The sequence below is a fragment of the Lactuca virosa genome, chromosome 5 (genome assembly GCF_052849685.1).
Source record: "Lactuca virosa cultivar CGN04683 chromosome 5, Lactuca_virosa_CGN04683_v6, whole genome shotgun sequence".
Classification (NCBI taxonomy): domain Eukaryota; kingdom Viridiplantae; phylum Streptophyta; class Magnoliopsida; order Asterales; family Asteraceae; genus Lactuca; species Lactuca virosa.
Window position 1 is genome coordinate 268,003,789 of NC_136430.1, and position 6,103 is coordinate 268,009,891.

Below are 6,103 nucleotides of genomic sequence, written 5' to 3' on the forward strand. Positions count from 1 at the left end.
CTGACGACATCATCTCCGACGAACCCCCCACTCCTACTATAATGAAACACGTAAGTATCAACTCTCAATCCTATTATTAGTTTAGGTTGTTTCTGATTTCCATAATTTTTCTATTTTATTGATATACTTGAAATTAACAATTAGGTGTATTTAAGGGAAATTGAGTAATCTAACCCATATAAATGAACTCTTTGAAAAAAATTACCTTTTTGTTTTATAAATTAACCACCTTTTCCGAATATATCATTCCGGAGAGGTCTCTGGAACACCGTTGTAGGATTCTGGACACTCGTTCCAGAATAGATTTTTTTATGTGTAAAATGTGTTTTGTGTTATTTTTTTTCTTTTTGTTTTTGTATAACTTTTGTTTTTATAAAATCTAAAATGCAAATGTAATCTTAAAATAAAAAAAAAACTAATAAATACATAAACTTAAGGGATTTGTTTTAAGTAATATTACAATATTCAAATGGACTTGGTCCTTGTACCCAAAAAATTTCCGCAAATCGTTTACGATATGACATAGCTCATGGACCGCTTTTACCGTCTATAACATACGATTTTCCGGTGATCAACATCTACAAAACCAATAGAAAACACCCCACAATCCCCTCTACTGTCAATCTATCGTGGTACGTTTGGAGCCTTTTAAAGGGTCATGTTGAAACTCTCAATTGGGATTGTATTAGTTAGTTCTATACCCCAGTAGTTGATACCCACTAGCAGTTTGTGGTTGTGGGCTCACATACCTATAAAGCATTCATCTTCTTCTGAACAGTAGTCGCTCTTCTAATGACTATCGTATATAGTCATTTTGAATGTCTTTAAATCCAAAGCACCGAAAACTAGTGAACACTTGGTATATTGATCGGGATGTAAAGCTACACAAAAGGTTAGAAATAATTAATCATAAAATAACATTATATTATAAATTACTATTACTTAGGTAGTGTAATCCAAACATAACTATACTGTATCACATACTGTCCAAGTTGGATTAACGGATTCGTCAGCCATGTCACTCCATTCAAATGCATTAGTGTTGAAAGTTGAGGACACAACCGTCTACCGAGCATCATCCCGTCTATGCTCTAACAACAATGAGATCCTCATCATGATGTGCTGCCAATCAAAATTTTTACAGTAAAGTAACTATTGTTATTAGAAGCGTAGTATGTAATGAGCATATAATTATACAAATTACATCACATCCCAACCAGGTTGCGAGACTATCCGCATATAAGTGCGTCCAAAATTCAGTCAGCGCAATACCAATCAAAAAACGGTGAGTAAACAACAGTGAACCATCACGTTCTTTATATAGACTGTGTATGGTAGCTACTAAAAGATTGTTCAACGGTGCTGACTATTTTCGTGCAAAACCTTTCCTCTTCATATGTATCCATGGGAACTTATACCATATAGTATGCCTAAGAGGTGTGGCTGGGGTTTTGTATTCATCCCATGGAATCTCTTTTACATCCGACGATTGAATACATGTAGACGGATGGCTAGGGTCATGATTCAACGGCTGTTCGGGTGTCCCTAACCCATAATCATGCTCCCATAAGTCATTGTAGTTTGTGGTACCATCATCTTGCACGATAAGTGGATGTATGGTTTAATAGTATTTAATTATAAATGATGTAATAATGGGTATACCATAAAGTTAAATAAAAACTGTATGGGAGTGAAATAATTAACAATGTACCTCCACCCCCTTCGAGGTACCAACATCGTCTTTAGGAGTTTTAGTGATAAGCTTTATAAGCATGGATAAAGTAGCATTATTATCTGCTAAACGCTTATCTTGTGACATCAACTACTCGCGGCATTCATTGACCTTGTTTTGCAAGTCAGTAATAATTTGGTCCTTATTCGTTGATGGTTCAGTGGCTGATGGTGGTGGTGGTGGCGGGTGAGATTAAACATCTATATGTGCTTTCTTTTGTCGAGGCTCATGGGTAGGGGAGTGTCTGGGCGATGGTGTTAAGGAAGGTGCCTTGTGAACTTATGTGTAGGGAAAATTAAGGCGATCAATCCACGCCAAACTAACTATCCACCATTCTGCACAGCTCTCAGCTTCTGTCGGCTCCAACTTATGTACAAGTCTATTATCATGCTAAGAAAATTATAAAATTGTAAATAAACATAAATTAAACATATAGAGGAAGAAAATTTTAAAATATATAAGTAATCATACATCGGTGATGTTTATAAACTGGTTGCACTTAGGCACATGTAAAGGCCGCAGTTTCGACCATGCAACAACCTGAGGGATTACATTCGGTTGGCGGGTATCAAACAAACCGGTCTAGAAAAACTCTATAAGAATCCATATCTGAAAGAATCATGTATTAGAATATTATCAAACAAAAAATAATAAATTGTTAAACATGTACCTTACCTTAAAAGCATGTAAAAAAACCATTTATGGTGTGGGTCATTTTCTGAAGTTGTTTAGCTTGTGGTTTGACTGGATGTATATGCTTCTCAACCTTATTGAATACAACATATGACTATGAGTACAATTGATCTCAAATTATCCTCCCCGTGGATATTTGAGACATAAAAAATTCTCAATTAAATTTCTATAAAATATTATTAATGATAATTATAATCTGTAATTATAAAATAACAAAATGATAATTATCGAATTCATCAAGGTTGGATAGCAAAGAGAATTACTCCTTTTTCACAGGCTATTTTTTCAACCAGCAATTGAAACCCTTCTCTAACAGATAGAGGAGATATACACAAACCCCATCCTCGTCTGATAAGTCATTAAGCGAATGTTTAAACACATTCATCACATCGTCTAATTTCACTAAGACATTCATCGCGATTGTAGGAAACACACGAGAACAGAAGGCGGCGCCGGAACCGGAGGCAGGAACATAATCACCAAAGTGGAAGTCTGTGAAAAGACAAAATTCTTTCTTCTCGAAAGACACCTCGTAAGCCCCAATCTCAAAAATCATTTCCTTTACTTCGCTTCGGGGGCCTGTGATAACTTCATGGAAAAACACATAATGTATAAGTGCAGGATCCTCATCTACATTAGGAATGTCTAACCACCTCCCAAAACATGAATTCCAGAACATAGTCTCGAATGTCGATCTGTCTTTGATTGTCACAAGAATATTCGCACCAATTTTGGGTTTACAAGATAGTGTAATGGATGCATCAAAAACCTTGTCGTGCTGCAAATAGAAAATTGTTTTAAACCAACTCCGGAACGAACACTGGCCACCATTCCGAACACGTTCTTTGTGTTTCGGGCCAATTCATCGTGTTTCAGACCAGTTCAACGCATTTCGGAGCATTTCAGAATGCAATTTATTGTTCCAGCACAACAGTTTTCGACGTATAATAACATTCTCTAAACAACTAAACTATTTTTGAGTTGGTCCTAATGCACAATCACTCTGTTGGTGCTCCAGAACATGGTCAGTTCATTTTGGAGGTGTTCTTTGGATTCCAAAACGCAATTTTTTGTTTCGGGACACAACTTTTCGATAAATAATCACATTATATAAACAACTAAACTAGATTTGGGTTGGTCTTAATGTAATGACATATTTTATTGAAACTCTGGAACATGGCGAGTTCATTCCGGAGGATGTGAATATAAAAAATATCTTAAAACTTACCTGTAAAACAATAAGGACATCATGATTGTCTTCTGTATCTTAACTCAGAGTTCGGAATGCGTGAGAACGGATTTTGTCGGAGATCGGAATCGGGAAGTTGGAGTGGCGTGTCGGAGATCCGAATCGGAAATTCGAAGCTTATAAGAAAGTCGAGATCCATAATGAAATCGAGTAAGTGGTTTTTTCTGAATATAATCCGGAAAATGAAATTCGAAAAGAAGGTCTGGAATAGGTACGGATACCCCGAAATGGCCATTCTGAAGGATACCTGATAGGCCGACCCACAAGAAACGAGTTTAAATTTGTTTCCGAAACGACTCATTCCGGAGAAAAGGGTTATTTTGCAAAAATTAAATTAAATGGGTTATTTTTTGAAAAATACACCAAAAAGTTGTTAGATTTCTCAATATCTCGTTGTTTAATTAGCAACTTACGGTTAATATTTATTTGTTATTGTTAATAGTTGGTTGTTATTTGTTGTTGAAACTTGAAATCAAGTTGTTAATGAAACATCTACAAGATGTCAAAAGAAGACTCCGATACTAAGAGAACTATTTGTGATGGGTTCTTCTACCCAAATAACTCCTATGCAGATGGGGCTGAAAGATCCGCTCCTGCTCTGCGTGTAAAGTAAGACAATGAAAAAGAAGGCTTCGCTTTGTTACGAATTTCATTATATTCCATCAAAAAAATTTTCAAAAGACAAAATATTGTAGATAACGGTGGTAGTTTATTTAATTAGAAACTTATGGTTAATAGTTAGTACCACAGCTCCACAACCTCCCTCTCCACCTACAAGATTGAAACAAATTTTTAGTGTTATTTCAATTATTGTTTATTTACTTGAAAACTTGAAAAAAACTAGAAATTAGCCATTAAATTTGTTTGATTAGGGTTAGCACTTAGTTATTGCTTGTTTTTGTTATTGAAATCAAGTTTTTTGTTGAATCTTGAAATTAGTTATTGTTAAAAGTAGAATTTAAAGTTTGTAGCTATCGTTAAATTGCAAAAAACCGAGTCCATATAACCCGAATCCGAAAAACCAAATCCATTTAGCTTGAATCCGAAAAAAGATCATATTATATTTTATGCTGTGAAAATATTATGCTACCCAAGAACTTTTGTATACCTCCATATGAGTATCATAGTGTTTGTGTATCCCTATGATGTGACAATCATAACAAAGAAAATTTTGTATTAGTTACATCATTTTAATGTGGTCGATGTTTAAGAAACAATACATGAAATCCAAAAATAATATGTTTTCATACAAAACATTTATTTGGTTTACCATATAATATATTCCATACAAAACATTTATTTGGTTTACCATAATATACTCCAATAATAATGATTAAACGCGGCTACGATTCAACTCATATTCTCTATAAAATAAAGAACAAAAACAAAGTGGTAATCATTATCGAACATGGGTGCCACCTTCATTTGCGCCTTAAATTCTCCAAATCCAACCACCATTTATATATATTTTTATTTAATTTTAATAACATACAATATAAGTCTACCATTCTGTACCAATTCACACAAAACCTTAAACAGAATCACATAATGTTCATTCCAAAATTATCTCCTACAATTTTCTTGTTTTTCTTCCTTAATCTCCTCATCTCCACCTCCATCAATGCTATCAAATCACCAACCACAACTCAATCTCAACTCAATGTCATCAAACAATTCTTAACTTTTCAAAACAAGGCTCGGGCGGCTCTCCGTATGCCGCCATTGGTGTGGGACTCAAAGCTTGCACGCTATGCAGACCTTTATGCTAGGCAAAGACGGAACGACTGTCTGTTGAAACATTCCAATGGACCTTACGGGGAGAATATATTCTGGGGTAGTGGTGATGGATGGACTCCTGCTCAAGCATCACTCGCATGGGTAGCGGAACAACGATGGTATAGCTATGGCTCAAATTCTTGTGGTGGAGGAAGGGAATGTGGTCACTACACACAAATAGTGTGGAAAACTACGAAGAGGATTGGGTGCGCTAGAGTGACTTGCTTTGGGGGTAGGGGCGTTTTCATGACTTGCAATTATTTTCCTCCTGGTAACTTTATTGGTGAGAAGCCTTATTGATGTTTTAGCCATAATTTTGGTAGACAAAACACCAATAAGATATGTGAATTTTATTCGTTCATATTTTTAGAAATATTCTAAAAAATCTATTATACTTTTATGAATAAACTGATAATAATTTTGAGTTTACAAGATTCATTTTGTTTTACTATTAAATGTTTGTAAGGATAATTTTTTAATCAATATCCAACATTTTACTAATTATTAGTAAATTAAACATAATCATAACAGGCAATATATATTTCTAGTTTTTTACATTTGATAGGTATCTTAGGTTGTGAATAATAGCAAGACGCATGTTTCTGTCATGTAAAACTAACACATCGCCCAGTATACGGACTTAATTGAATGAT

General features: G+C 34.7%; 1 pseudogene; it reads left to right on the plus strand.

The window, feature by feature from the left end:
- The first annotated feature begins 5,163 nt into the window (after nucleotides 1-5,163).
- LOC145112009 (pathogenesis-related protein PR-1 pseudogene) lies at nucleotides 5,164-5,898 on the plus strand (annotated as a pseudogene).
- The last annotated feature ends 205 nt before the right edge of the window (nucleotides 5,899-6,103 follow it).